The following is a 15,135-nucleotide window of genomic DNA, read 5'->3' on the forward strand; positions in this document are numbered from 1 at the left end:
CGCCAGTCTCATAATCTGAAGGTTGTGAGTTCAACCCTCACATGAAGCATTGTGTTCTCTTGTCGAGTTTTTGGAAATTAATTGAAAAATGGGAGAGAAATTGGATCTTGATTTTGCGATTTCAATTGAAAATTACAGCTTCATTGGCGTAGCAGGTAGTACGTCAGTCTCATAATCTGAAGGTCGAGAGTTCAACCCTCACATGAAGCATAATGTTCTCTTGTCGAGTTTTTGGAAATTAATTGAAAAAAGGGAGAGAAATTGGATTTTGATTTTGCGATTTCATTTCAAGATTACAGCTTCATTGGCGCAGCAGGTAGCACGTCAGTCTCATAATCTGAAGGTCGTGAGTTCAACCCTCACATGAAGCATAGTGTTCTCTTGTCGAGTTTTTGGAAATTAATTGAAAAAAGGGAGAGAAATTGGATTTTGATTTTGCGAATTCATTTCAAGATTACAGCTTCATTGGCGCAGCAGGTAGCACGTCAGGCTCATAATCTGAAGGTCGTGAGTTCAACCCTCACATGAAGCATTGTGTTCTCTTGTCGAGTTTTTGGAAATTAATTGAAAAAAGGGAGGGAAATTGGATTTTGATTTTGCGATTTCAATTGAAAATTACAGCTTCATTGGCGTAGCAGGTAGTACGTCAGTCTCATAATCTGAAAGTCGAGAGTTCAACCCTCACATGAAGCATAATGTTCTCTTGTCGAGTTTTTGGAAATTAATTGAAAAAAGGGAGAGAAATTGGATTTTGATTTTGCGATTTCATTTCAAGATTACAGCTTCATTGGCGCAGCAGGTAGCGCGTCAGTCCCGTAATCTGAAGGTTGTGAGTTCAACCCTCACATGAAGCATAGTGTTCTCTTTTCGAGATTTTGAAGAATAATTGAAAAAAGGGAGAGGAATTGGATTTTGATTTTGCGATTTCAATTGAAAATTACAGCTTCATTGGCGCAGCAGGTAGCACGTCAGTCTCATAATCTGAAGGTCGTGAGTTCAACTCTCACATGAAGCATAGTGTTCTCTTGTCGAGTTTTTGGAAATTAATTGAAAAAAGGGAGAGAAATTGGATTTTGATTTTGCGATTTCATTTCAAGATTACAGCTTCATTGGCGCAGCAGGTAGCACGTCAGTCTCATAATCTGAAGGTCGTGAGTTCACTCCTCACATGAAGCATAGTGTTCTCTTGTCGAGTTTTTGGAAAATAATCGAAAAAAGGGAGAGAAATTGGATTTTGATTTTGCGATTTCAATTGAAAATTACAGCTTCATTGGCGCAGCAGGTAGCACGTCAGTCTCATAATCTGAAGGTCGTGAGTTCAACCCTCACATGAAGCATAGTGTTCTCTTGTCGAGTTTTTGGAAATTAATTGAAAAAAGGGAGAGAAATTGGATTTTGATTTTGCGATTTCATTTCAAGATTACAGCTTCATTGGCGCAGCAGGTAGCACGTCAGTCTCATAATCTGAAGGTCGTGAGTTCAACCCTCACTTGAAGCATAGTATTCTCTTGTCGAGTTTTTGGAAATTAATTGAAAAAAGGGAGAGAAATTGGATTTTGATTTTGCGAATTCATTTCAAGATTACAGCTTCATTGGCGCAGCAGGTAGCACGTCAGGCTCATAATCTGAAGGTCGTGAGTTCAACCCTCACATGAAGCATTGTGTTCTCTTGTCGAGTTTTTGGAAATTAATTGAAAAAAGGGAGAGAAATTGGATTTTGATTTTGCGATTTCATTTCAAGATTACAGCTTCATTGGCGCAGCAGGTAGCACGTCAGTCTCATAATCTGAAGGTCGTGAGTTCACTCCTCACATGAAGCATAGTGTTCTCTTGTCGAGTTTTTGGAAAATAATCGAAAAAAGGGAGAGAAATTGGATTTTGATTTTGCGATTTCAATTGAAAATTACAGCTTCATTGGCGTAGCAGGTAGTACATCAGTCTTATAATCTAAAGGTCGTGAGTTCAACCCTCACATGAAGCATAGTGTTCTCTTGTCGAGTTTTTGGAAATTAATTGAAAAAAGGTAGAGAAATTGGATTTTGATTTTGCGATTTCATTTCAAGATTACAGCTTCATTGGCGCAGCAGGTAGCACGTCAGTCTCATAATCTGAAGGTCGTGAGTTCAACCCTCACATGAAGCATAGTGTTCTCTTGTCGAGATTTTGAAGAATAATTGAAAAAAGGGAGAGTAATTGGATTTTGATTTTGCGATTTCAATTGAAAATTACAGCTTCATTGGCGCAGCAGGTAGCACGTCAGTCTCATAATCTGAAGGTCGTGAGTTCAACCCTCACATGAAGCATTGTGTTCTCTTGTCGTATTTTTGGAAATTAATTGAAAAAAGGGAGAGAAATTGGATTTTGATTTTGCGATTTCAATTGAAAATTACAGCTTCATTGGCGTAGCAGGTAGTACGTCAGTCTCATAATCTGAAGGTCGTGAGTTCAACCCTCTCATGAAGCATAGTGTTCTCTTGTCGAGTTTTTGGAAATTAATTGAAAAAAGGGAGAGAAATTGGATTTTGATTTTGCGATTTCATTTCAAGATTACAGCTTCATTGGCGCAGCAGGTAGCACGTCAGTCTCATAATCTGAAGGTCGTGAGTTCAACCCTCACATGAAGCATAGTGTTCTCTTGTCGAGTTTCTGGAAATTAATAGGAAAAAGGGAGGAAAATTGGATTTTGATTTTGCGATTTCATTTCAAGATTACAGCTTCATTGGCGCAGCAGGTAGCACATCAGTCTCATAATCTGAAGGTCGTGAGTTCAACCCTCACATGAAGCATAGTGTTCTCTTGTCGAGTTTCTGGAAATTAATAGGAAAAAGGGAGGAAAATTGGATTTTGATTTTGCGATTTCATTTCAAGATTACAGCTTCATTGGCGCAGCAGGTAGCACATCAGTCTCATAATCTGAAGGTCGTGAGTTCAACCCTCACATGAAGCATAGTGTTCTCTTGTCGAGTTTTTGGAAATTAATTGAAAAAAGGGAGAGAAATTGGATTTTGATTTTGCGATTTCATTTCAAGATTACAACTTCATTGGCGCAGCAGTTAGCACGTCAGTCTCATAATCTGAAGGTCGTGAGTTCACTCCTCACATGAAGCATAGTGTTCTCTTGTCGAGTTTTTGGAAAATAATCGAAAAAAGGGAGAGAAATTGGATTTTGATTTTGCGATTTCAATTGAAAATTACAGCTTCATTGGTGTAGCAGGTAGTACGTCAGTCTCATAATCTGAAGGTCGTGAGTTCAACCCTCACATGAAGCATAGTGTTCTCTTGTCGAGTTTTTTTAAATTAATTGAAAAAAGGGAGAGAAAATGGATTTTGATTTTGCGATTTCAATTGAAAATTACAGCTTCATTGGCGTAGCAGGTAGCACGTCAGTCTCATAATCTGAAGGTTGTGAGTTCAACCCTGACATGAAGCATAGTGTTCTCTTGTCGAGATTTTGAAGAATAATTGAAAAAAGGATGGGGAATTGGATTTTGATTTTGCGATTTCAATTGAAAATTACAGCTTCATTGGCGCAGCAGGTAGCACGTCAGTCTCATAATCTGAAGGTCGTGAGTTCAACCTTCACATGAAGCATTGTGTTCTCTTGTCGAGTTTTTGGAAATTAATTGAAAAAAGGGAGAGAAATTGGATTTTGATTTTGCGATTTCAATTGAAAATTACAGCTTCATTGGCGCAGCAGGTAGCACGTCAGTCTCATAATCTGAAGGTCGTGAGTTCAACCCTCACATGAAGCATAGTGTTCTCTTGTCGAGTTTTTGGAAATTAATAAGAAAAAGGGAGAGAAATTGGATTTTGATTTTGCGATTTCATTTCAAGATTACAGCTTCATTGGCGCAGCAGGTAGCACATCAGTCTCATAATCTGAAGGTCGTGAGTTCAACCCTCACATGAAGCATAGTGTTCTCTTGTCGAGTTTTTGGAAATTAATTGAAAAAAGGGAGTGAAATTGGATTTTGATTTTGCGATTTCAATTGAAAATTACAGCTTCATTGGCGCAGCAGGTAGCACGTCAGTCTCATAATCTGAAGGTCGTGAGTTCAACCCTCACATGAAGCATAGTGTTCTCTTGTCGAGTTTTTGGAAATTAATTGAAAAAAGGGAGAGAAATTGGATTTTGATTTTGCGATTTCATTTCAAGATTACAGCTTCATTGGCGCAGCAGGTAGCACGTCAGTCTCATAATCTGAAGGTCGTGAGTTCAACCCTCACTTGAAGCATAGTATTCTCTTGTCGAGTTTTTGGAAATTAATTGAAAAAAGGGAGAGAAATTGGATTTTGATTTTGCGAATTCATTTCAAGATTACAGCTTCATTGGCGCAGCAGGTAGCACGTCAGGCTCATAATCTGAAGGTCGTGAGTTCAACCCTCACATGAAGCATTGTGTTCTCTTGTCGAGTTTTTGGAAATTAATTGAAAAAAGGGAGAGAAATTGGATTTTGATTTTGCGATTTCATTTCAAGATTACAGCTTCATTGGCGCAGCAGGTAGCACGTCAGTCTCATAATCTGAAGGTCGTGAGTTCACTCCTCACATGAAGCATAGTGTTCTCTTGTCGAGTTTTTGGAAAATAATCGAAAAAAGGGAGAGAAATTGGATTTTGATTTTGCGATTTCAATTGAAAATTACAGCTTCATTGGCGTAGCAGGTAGTACATCAGTCTTATAATCTAAAGGTCGTGAGTTCAACCCTCACATGAAGCATAGTGTTCTCTTGTCGAGTTTTTGGAAATTAATTGAAAAAAGGTAGAGAAATTGGATTTTGATTTTGCGATTTCATTTCAAGATTACAGCTTCATTGGCGCAGCAGGTAGCACGTCAGTCTCATAATCTGAAGGTCGTGAGTTCAACCCTCACATGAAGCATAGTGTTCTCTTGTCGAGATTTTGAAGAATAATTGAAAAAAGGGAGAGTAATTGGATTTTGATTTTGCGATTTCAATTGAAAATTACAGCTTCATTGGCGCAGCAGGTAGCACGTCAGTCTCATAATCTGAAGGTCGTGAGTTCAACCCTCACATGAAGCATTGTGTTCTCTTGTCGTATTTTTGGAAATTAATTGAAAAAAGGGAGAGAAATTGGATTTTGATTTTGCGATTTCAATTGAAAATTACAGCTTCATTGGCGTAGCAGGTAGTACGTCAGTCTCATAATCTGAAGGTCGTGAGTTCAACCCTCTCATGAAGCATAGTGTTCTCTTGTCGAGTTTTTGGAAATTAATTGAAAAAAGGGAGAGAAATTGGATTTTGATTTTGCGATTTCATTTCAAGATTACAGCTTCATTGGCGCAGCAGGTAGCACGTCAGTCTCATAATCTGAAGGTCGTGAGTTCAACCCTCACATGAAGCATAGTGTTCTCTTGTCGAGTTTCTGGAAATTAATAGGAAAAAGGGAGGAAAATTGGATTTTGATTTTGCGATTTCATTTCAAGATTACAGCTTCATTGGCGCAGCAGGTAGCACATCAGTCTCATAATCTGAAGGTCGTGAGTTCAACCCTCACATGAAGCATAGTGTTCTCTTGTCGAGTTTCTGGAAATTAATAGGAAAAAGGGAGGAAAATTGGATTTTGATTTTGCGATTTCATTTCAAGATTACAGCTTCATTGGCGCAGCAGGTAGCACATCAGTCTCATAATCTGAAGGTCGTGAGTTCAACCCTCACATGAAGCATAGTGTTCTCTTGTCGAGTTTTTGGAAATTAATTGAAAAAAGGGAGAGAAATTGGATTTTGATTTTGCGATTTCATTTCAAGATTACAACTTCATTGGCGCAGCAGTTAGCACGTCAGTCTCATAATCTGAAGGTCGTGAGTTCACTCCTCACATGAAGCATAGTGTTCTCTTGTCGAGTTTTTGGAAAATAATCGAAAAAAGGGAGAGAAATTGGATTTTGATTTTGCGATTTCAATTGAAAATTACAGCTTCATTGGTGTAGCAGGTAGTACGTCAGTCTCATAATCTGAAGGTCGTGAGTTCAACCCTCACATGAAGCATAGTGTTCTCTTGTCGAGTTTTTTTAAATTAATTGAAAAAAGGGAGAGAAAATGGATTTTGATTTTGCGATTTCAATTGAAAATTACAGCTTCATTGGCGTAGCAGGTAGCACGTCAGTCTCATAATCTGAAGGTTGTGAGTTCAACCCTGACATGAAGCATAGTGTTCTCTTGTCGAGATTTTGAAGAATAATTGAAAAAAGGATGGGGAATTGGATTTTGATTTTGCGATTTCAATTGAAAATTACAGCTTCATTGGCGCAGCAGGTAGCACGTCAGTCTCATAATCTGAAGGTCGTGAGTTCAACCTTCACATGAAGCATTGTGTTCTCTTGTCGAGTTTTTGGAAATTAATTGAAAAAAGGGAGAGAAATTGGATTTTGATTTTGCGATTTCAATTGAAAATTACAGCTTCATTGGCGCAGCAGGTAGCACGTCAGTCTCATAATCTGAAGGTCGTGAGTTCAACCCTCACATGAAGCATAGTGTTCTCTTGTCGAGTTTTTGGAAATTAATAAGAAAAAGGGAGAGAAATTGGATTTTGATTTTGCGATTTCATTTCAAGATTACAGCTTCATTGGCGCAGCAGGTAGCACATCAGTCTCATAATCTGAAGGTCGTGAGTTCAACCCTCACATGAAGCATAGTGTTCTCTTGTCGAGTTTTTGGAAATTAATTGAAAAAAGGGAGTGAAATTGGATTTTGATTTTGCGATTTCAATTGAAAATTACAGCTTCATTAGCGTAGCAGGTAGTACGTCAGTCTCATAATCTGAAGGTCGTGAGTTCAACCCTCACATGAAGCATAGTGTTCTCTTGTCGAGTTTTTGGAAATTAATTGAAAAAGGGAGAGAAATTGGATTTTGATTTTGCGATTTCATTTCAAGATTACAGCTTCATTGGCGCAGCAGGTAGCACGTCAGTCTCATAATCTGAAGGTCGTGAGTTCAACCCTCACATGAAGCATAGTGTTCTCTTGTCGAGTTTTTGGAAATTAATTGAAAAAAGGGAGAGAAATTGGATTTTGATTTTGCGATCTCAATTGAAAATTACAGCTTCATTGGCGCAGCAGGTAGCACGCCAGTCTCATAATCTGAAGGTTGTGAGTTCAACCCTCACATGAAGCATTGTGTTCTCTTGTCGAGTTTTTGGAAATTAATTGAAAAATGGGAGAGAAATTGGATCTTGATTTTGCGATTTCAATTGAAAATTACAGCTTCATTGGCGTAGCAGGTAGTACGTCAGTCTCATAATCTGAAGGTCGAGAGTTCAACCCTCACATGAAGCATAATGTTCTCTTGTCGAGTTTTTGGAAATTAATTGAAAAAAGGGAGAGAAATTGGATTTTGATTTTGCGATTTCATTTCAAGATTACAGCTTCATTGGCGCAGCAGGTAGCACGTCAGTCTCATAATCTGAAGGTCGTGAGTTCAACCCTCACATGAAGCATAGTGTTCTCTTGTCGAGTTTTTGGAAATTAATTGAAAAAAGGGAGAGAAATTGGATTTTGATTTTGCGATTTCATTTCAAGATTACAGCTTCATTGGCGCAGCAGGTAGCGCGTCAGTCTCATAATCTGAAGATCGTGAGTTCAACCCTCACATGAAGCATAGTGTTCTCTTGTCGAGTTTTGGGAAAATAATTGAAAAAAAGGGAGAGAAATTGGATTTTGATTTTGCGATTTCAATTGAGAATTACAGCTTCATTGGCGTAGCAGGTAGCACGTCAGTCTCATAATCTGAAGGTCGTGAGTTCAATTCTCACATGAAGCATAGTGTTCTCTTGTCGAGTTTGTGAAGAATAATTGAAAAAAGGGAGAGGAATTGGATTTTGATTTTGCGATTTCAATTGAAAATTACAGCTTCATTGGCGCAGCAGGTAGCGTGTCAGTCTCATAATCTGAAGGTCGTGAGTTCAACCCTCACATGAAGCATAGTGTTCTCTTGTCAATTTTTGGAAAATAATTGAAAAAAGGGAGAGAAATTGGATTTTGATTTTGCGATTTTAATTGAAAATTACAGCTTCATTGGCGTAGCAGGTAGCACGTCAGTCTCATAATCTGAAGGTCGTGAGTTCAATTCTCACATGAAGCATAGTGTTCTCTTGTCGAGTTTGTGAAGAATAATTGAAAAAAGGGAGAGGAATTGGATTTTGATTTTGCGATTTCAATTGAAAATTACAGCTTCATTGGCGCAGCAGGTAGCGCGTCAGTCTCATAATCTGAAGGTCGTGATTTCAACCCTCACATGAAGCATAGTGTTCTCTTGTCAATTTTGGGAAAATAATTGAAAAAAGGGAGAGAAATTGGATTTTGATTTTGCGATTTCAATTGAAAATTACAGCTTCATTGGCGTAGCAGGTAGCACGTCAGTCTCATAATCTGAAGGTCGTGAGTTCAATTCTCACATGAAGCATAGTGTTCTCTTGTCGAGTTTGTGAAGAATAATTGAAAAAAGGGAGAGGAATTGGATTTTGATTTTGCGATTTCAATTGAAAATTACAGCTTCATTGGCGCAGCAGGTAGCGTGTCAGTCTCATAATCTGAAGGTCGTGAGTTCAACTCTCACATGAAGCATAGTGTTCCCTTGTCAATTTTTGGAAAATAATTGAAAAAAGGGAGAGAAATTGGATTTTGATTTTGCGATTTCAAATGAAAATTACAGCTTCATTGGCGCAGCAGGTAGCGTGTCAGTCTCATAATCTGAAGATCGTGAGTTCAACCCTCACATGAAGCATAGTGTTCTCTTGTCGAGTTTTGGGAAAATAATTGAAAAAAAGGGAGAGAAATTGGATTTTGATTTTGCGATTTCAATTGAGAATTACAGCTTCATTGGCGCAGCAGGTAGCGCGTCAGTCTTATAATCTGAAGGTCGTGAGTTCAACCCTCAGATAAAACTACAAGGTGGAGCCCACATGGACTTTCCTGACCCGCCCATGGGAGTCGCTGACGCGCCAGCTTGGGACAAAGGCATGTGCAGATCAGAACTTAAGAAGATAGGAAAATCGGGAGAGAGGCTCGACGACGACTAATTCGGCTAATTCGACGGAACTCACTTAGTTTCTTATTCAAAAAAATAAATCTGCCCCCGTGTGGAAATTCCGGTCCCTTGTTCATTTTCCCAAAAAGAAAAGAGCATGCATTGTTAGAGAATATAAGTTGTGTTCGGTTAATAGAGTCAGATAACTCATTCGAACAATTCGGTAAACGATACATTTATAATATATTTAATTCCCAACAGCAGGTATGCAAATGAATCACATCCCCCCCCACCCAAAATCTAATTTGGCCGAGGGCCCCATGAAAGCTGGGGCCGGCCCACTACCTCAGAACCTGAGAACCCTGTTTTCAAGTTGTCATAATAGTGGTTATAGGACACTTTCCCACCAACACAATATATATTTAAAAAGCGTTTAGCGCATATTTCGGCGTCTTTTGTACGTGAAAAGTGGCCCTTCCACCTTTTTTTGAATGAACATCCGTCAGGACGGATGGCCCTGGGGCCAAATTTTTGCCACTTTTATCATAATTGTTAAAAATGCAGTACGGTCACTCGGGCTGAAACCCGGTAGGGGGTTTCTCAGGAACCGGTTTCGGAAAAATAAAGTGGCTTTTTCGGTTCATGATTTATAATTAGGGGGGGGGGCAAACTATGGCCCGCGGGCCACATGCGGCCTCTCTGGCATTTTCTTTCGGCACACCAAATGAAATTAGAATAGAATAGAATAGAATAGAATAGGGGCAGCACGGCGGCGCAGTGGTTAGCGCATGTGCGGCACAGTTCATGTCTTGGGTTCAAATCCAGCTCCAGACTTCCTGTGCGGAGTTTGCATGTTCTCCCCGTGCTTGCGTGGGTTTCCTCCGGGCACTCCGGTTTCCTCCCACATTCCAAAGACATGCATTTCAGGTGAATTGGCCGGTCCAAATTGTCCCTCGGTGTGAATGAGCGAGTGAGTTGTCTGAAATCGAACCTCCTGTGTGGAGTTTGCATGTTCTCCCCGTGCTTGCGTGGGTTTCCTCCCACATTCCAAAAACATGCATTTCAGGTGAATTGGCCGGTCCAAATTGTCCCTAGGTGGGAATGAGCGAGTGAGTTGTCTGGGATCGAACCTCCTGTGTGGAGTTTGCATGTTCTCCCCGTGCTTGCGTGGGTTTCCTCCGGGCACTCCGGTTTCCTCCCACATTCCAAAAACATGCATGACAGGTTAAAATGGCCGGTCCAAATTGTCCCTACGTGTGAATGAGCGAGTGAGTTGTCTGAAATCGAACCTCTTGTGTGGAGTTTGCATGTTCTCCCCGTGCTTGCGTGGGTTTCCTCCGGGCACTCCGGTTTCCTCCCACATTCCAAAGACATGCATTTCAGGTGAATTGGCCAATCCAAATTGTCCCTCGGTGTGAATGAGCGAGTGAGTTGTCTGAAATCGAACCTCCTGTGTGGAGTTTGCATGTTCTCCCCGTGCTTGCGTGGGTTTCCTCCGGGCACTCCGGTTTCCTCCCACATTCCAAAAACATGCATTTCAGGTGAATTGGCCGGTCCAAATTGTCCCTAGGTTGGAATGAGCGAGTGAGTTGTCTGGGATCGAACCTCCTGTGTGGAGTTTGCATGTTCTCCCTGTGCTTGCGTGGGTTTCCTCCGGGCACTCCGGTTTCCTCCCACATTCCAAAAACATGCATGACAGGTTAAAATGGCCGGTCCAAATTGTCCCTACGTGTGAATGAGCGAGTGAGTTGTCTGAAATCGAACCTCTTGTGTGGAGTTTGCATGTTCTCCCCGTGCTTGCGTGGGTTTCCTCCGGGCACTCCGGTTTCCTCCCACATTCCAAAGACATGCATTTCAGGTGAATTGGCCGGTCCAAATTGTCCCTCGGTGTGAATGAGCGAGTGAGTTGTCTGAGATCGAACCTCCTGTGTGGAGTTTGCATGTTCTCCCCGTGCTTGCGTGGGTTTCCTCCCACGTTCCAAAAACATGCATTTCAGGTGAATTGGCCGGTCCAAATTGTCCCTAGGTGGGAATGAGCTGTCTGTCCCTGTGTGCCCTGCGACTGGCTGGCAACCAGTTCAGGGTGTCCCCTGCCCACTGCCCGGAGATGGCTGGGATGGGCTCCAGCCCCCCCGCGACCCTAATGAGGATAAGCGGTACGGCTAAAGAGATGAGATGAGAATAGAATAGAATAGAATAGAATAGAATATACCTTTATCGTCATTGTTACAAAATGGGTTTACATATTGTGACAACGAAATTGGGCATGACACTCCAGTTTCACACATTCACAGTGAGGTAAAAAAAAGCCAAGAAGATAAAGGAACAGAGAAGATAAGGTTATAAAATAAGGAGTATTCAAAATATAGTGTGAATAGAATACTATTAAAATTGTCCTTTTTTGTGTCTACAACAAAAACTGCGACAAAAATACTACAAAAGTACTATAACATTTTCACGAAAATAAATATCAAATGTAGTGCTTAAAAATAGGGACCTAAGATAAATCTATGAAAATACGACGACAGTAATGTAACTAAAATACTGAAGAATTACTACAGAAATACTACTTTGGAAATACTTTAAAAAGTACTTTTACATATAACTACAAAATACCATGACAGCAATACTATATTACAAAAATACTACTAACAGAAACACAAGTACAAAATATTACAGAAAAAAATATAAAATTAAAACTAAAGTAATATTACTAAAATACCAAAGATAGACTAGAAAGATTAAACCTGGAAATACTACCAAAAAAACTACAAAAATCCTACAAATATACTATTATGAAATACTCTATCAACACTTCAAAATACCGCTTCAGTAATACAGTAATACTGTAAAATACTACGAAAAAATGTTTTTAAAAATACAATTACAGCAATACTTCTATTATACTACAGAAAGACTTTACCATGAGAATACTGTGAAAAACTTAAAAATACTCCAGAAATATTACAAAAATACTACAATGAAATACTTCGACAAGTTTTAAAATTCCACTGCAAAAATACTAATCCAAATATTATGAGATCAAACGAGTCATACTACATAAATACTACAAACCTACAACTTTGGATTTACTACAAAAATACTACTGCAGATATACAACACAAATAAAACTACAATTATTTTACAAAAATACAACGGAAAAACTACAAAATACCATTCCAGTAGTACTACTAAAATAGACTCTAGAAGTGGAAATACTATGAAAAAAAAACTCAAGAAATCTTTCTTTCTCTTTCTCTCTTTATCTCCACCTCTCTCTCTCTCTTTCTCTCTTGTTCTCCATTTTCTCTCTTTCTCTTTACCTTCTTCTATTTCTCTTCTTCTCTCTCTTACTTTCTCTCTCTCTTTCTCTTTCCTTCCCGTACACTCTCCTCATTCTCCCTTTTTGTCTTTTTCTCTTTTCTCATTGTCTCTCTTTCTCATTCTCCCGTCTTTCTTTCATTCGTTCGTTGTCTTTCGTTTGTTCCTTCTCTTCTGTTCGTGTTGGTTCATTCGTTCTCTTTCATTCGTGTTGGTTCGTTTGTTCTTTTTCGTCCGTGTCGGTTCGTTAGTTGTCTTTCGTTCGTGTTGGTTCGTTCGTTCTCTTTCGTTCATGTTGGTTCATTCGTTCTCTTTCATTCGTGTTGGTTTGTTCGTTCTTTTTCGTTCGTGTTGGTTCCTTCGTTCTCTTTTGTTTGAGTTGGTCTGTTTGTTCTTTTTCGTTAGTGTTGGTTCGTTTGTTCTCTTTCGTTTGTGTTGGTTCATTTGTTCTCTTTCTTTCTTGTTGGTTCTTTCGTTCTCTTTCATTCGTGTTGGTTCATTCATTCTCTTTCATTTGTGTTGGTTTGTTCGCTCTCTTTCGTTTGTGTTGGTTAATTCGTTCTTTTTCGTTCGTGTTGGTTCGTTTGTTCTCTTTCTTTCTTGTTGGTTCTTTCGTTCTCTTTCTTTCTTGTTGGTTCTTTTGTTCTCTTTCATTCGTGTTGGTTCCTTCGTTCTTTTTCGTTCTTGTTGGTTCGTTCGTTCTCTTTCGTTTGTGTTGGTTGATTCGTTTTCATTCCTTCGTGTTGGTACGTTCGTTCTCTTTCATTCGTGTTAGTTTGTTCATTCTTTTTCGTTTGTGTTGGTTCATTTGTTCTCTTTCTTTCGTGTTGGTTCGTTCTCTTTCGTTTGTGTTGGTTCGTTGTTCTTTTTCATTTGTGTTGGGTCGTTCGTCCTCTTTCGTTCATGTTGGTTCGGTTCATTCGTTCTCTTTCATTTGTGTTGGTTCGTTTGTTCTTTTTCGTTCGTGTTGGTTCCTTCGTTCTCTTTTGTTTGTGTTGGTTCGTTCATTCTCTTTCGTTCATGTTGGTTCGGTTCATTCGTTCTCTTTCATTTGTGTTGGTTCGTTTGTTCTTTTTCGTTCGTGTTGGTTCCTTCGTTCTCTTTTGTTTGTGTTGGTTCGTTCGTTCTCTTTCGTTCATTTTGGTTCATTCGTTCTCTTTCATTCGTGTTGGTTTGTTCGTTCTTTTTCGTTTGTGTTGGTTCGTTCCTTCTCTTTCGTTCATGTTGGTTCATTCGTTCTCTTTCATTCATTTTGGTTCGTACGTTCTTTTTCGTTCGTGTTGGTTCCTTCGTTCTCTTTTGTTTGTGTTGGTTCCTTCGTTCTCTTTTGTTTGTGCGGTTTGTTCGTTCTTTCGTTCATGTTGGTTCATTCGTTCACTTTCTTTTGTATCGGTTCGTTCTCTTTCGTTCGTGTTGGTTGGTTCGTTCTTTTTTGTTCGTGTTGGTTCGTTTGTCCTCTTTCTTTCGTGTTGGTTCCTTCATTCTCTTTCGTTTGTGTTGGTTCGTTTGTTCTCTTTCGTTCGTGTTGGTTTGTTCGGTCTTTTTCGTTCGTGTTGGTTCCTTCGTTATCTTTTGTTTGTGTTGGTTCGTTCGTTCTCTTTCGTTCATGTTGGTTCATTCGTTCTCTTTCATTCGTGTTGGTTTGTTCGTTCTTTTTCGTTTGTGTTGGTTCGTTCCTTCTCTTTCGTTCATGTTGGTTCATTCGTTCTCTTTCATTCATTTTGGTTTGTACGTTCTTTTTCGTTCGTGTTGGTTCCTTCGTTCTCTTTTGTTTGTGTTGGTTCCTTCGTTCTCTTTTGTTTGTGCGGTTTGTTCGTTCTTTCGTTCATGTTGGTTCATTCGTTCACTTTCTTTTGTATCGGTTCGTTCTCTTTCGTTCGTGTTGGTTGGTTCGTTCTTTTTTGTTCGTGTTGGTTCGTTTGTCCTCTTTCTTTCGTGTTGGTTCCTTCATTCTCTTTCGTTTGTGTTGGTTTGTTCGTTCTTTTTCGTTTGTGTTGGTTCCTTCGTTCTCTTTCATTCGTGTTGGTTCATTCGTTCTCTTTCATTCATTTTGGTTCGTACGTTCTTTTTCGTTCGTGTTGGTTCATTCGTTCTCTTTCGTTCCTGTTGGTACGTTCGTTCTCTTTCATTCGTGTTGGTTCGTTCATTCTCTTTCATTCGTGTTGGTTTGTTCGTTCTTCTTCATTTGTGTTGGTTCATTCGTTCTCTTTCGTTCATATTGGTTCATTTGTTCTCTTTCATTCATTTTGGTTCGTACGTTCGTTTTCGTTCGTGTTGGTTCCTTCGTTCTCTTTTGTTTGTGCGGTTCGTTCATTTTCTTTCGTTCATGTTGGTTCATTCGTTCTCTTTCATTTGTGTTGGTTCGTTTGTTCTTTTTCGTTCGTGTTGGTTCCTTCGTTCTCTTTCGTTCGTATTGGTTTGTTCGTTCTCTTTCCTTCGTGTTGGTTCGTTCGTTCTTTTTCATTCGTGTTGGTTCGTTCGTTCTCTTTCGTTCATGTTGGTTTGTTCGTTCTCTTTCTTACCTTCTTTCTTTCTTCTTCGAACCTGTTAACAACATAGTAACAACATAGTAAGTAGTACAAGTACAAGATAAGTAGATATTTTAGAAATGCAAATATTGTAACCTTTTCAAGTAGGATATTGGAGTTTTTGCCTAAATCGGCACAGAAATAGTTGCAATATTTCAGTTTATTTGTAGTGAATCCAGAATAGATGACATGTTTATAACTGCATTGAGGGACATAAACAGCTTCAGCACAACAGACATTTCTGTACAAACACAGTTCCTACTTGGCAGGAAGGTATTTATTATAGAAAGGATCGGCTGCCAG

General features: G+C 39.4%; 1 non-coding gene across 1 annotated transcript; it reads left to right on the forward strand.

Moving 5' to 3' along the window:
* Nucleotides 1–781: 781 nt before the first annotated feature.
* On the forward strand, nt 782–854 carry trnat-cgu (transfer RNA threonine (anticodon CGU)). The gene has a single exon. It is a non-coding gene; the product is annotated as a tRNA-Thr (tRNA).
* Nucleotides 855–15,135: the final 14,281 nt, after the last annotated feature.

The sequence above is a fragment of the Urocampus carinirostris genome, chromosome 3, assembly GCF_059441175.1.
Source record: "Urocampus carinirostris isolate Australia breed hairy pipefish chromosome 3, RoL_Ucar_1.0, whole genome shotgun sequence".
In the NCBI taxonomy this organism is placed as follows: Eukaryota; Metazoa; Chordata; class Actinopteri; order Syngnathiformes; family Syngnathidae; genus Urocampus; species Urocampus carinirostris.